Below are 333 nucleotides of genomic sequence, written 5' to 3'. Positions count from 1 at the left end.
CTCTGCCCGGCCTGAAGCTTCTGTAATTTAATCTGGCCAGCTAAATATAGGTACAGACTTTCACAAGCTGGAATTTAGGGTGGATGGTGTGGAAAGAAGAGTGGAGCTTGCAGCTGTCATGGGTTGAAAGAAGCAACTGTTGCTTTTAGTCACTAGGGAACCACTTTTACTTGGTTACACACACTGAATCACCAAGATTACTTGCAGAATATACTTAGCACCTGCAGTCAGCAAAGGTGCAGAATTAGAACCAAGGCAGTTACTATGAAGTAGGTATTTAAAATGCTAATATTACTCAAGCAAGATGGGAAGAAGTGGAAGCCAGCAGGTGGA

The sequence above is a fragment of the Podarcis bocagei genome, assembly GCF_964188305.1.
Source record: "Podarcis bocagei genome assembly, chromosome: 1".
Taxonomy (NCBI): Eukaryota; Metazoa; Chordata; class Lepidosauria; order Squamata; family Lacertidae; genus Podarcis; species Podarcis bocagei.
The sequence above is the reverse complement of the archived record's forward strand: the minus strand, read 5'-3'. Positions refer to the sequence as shown.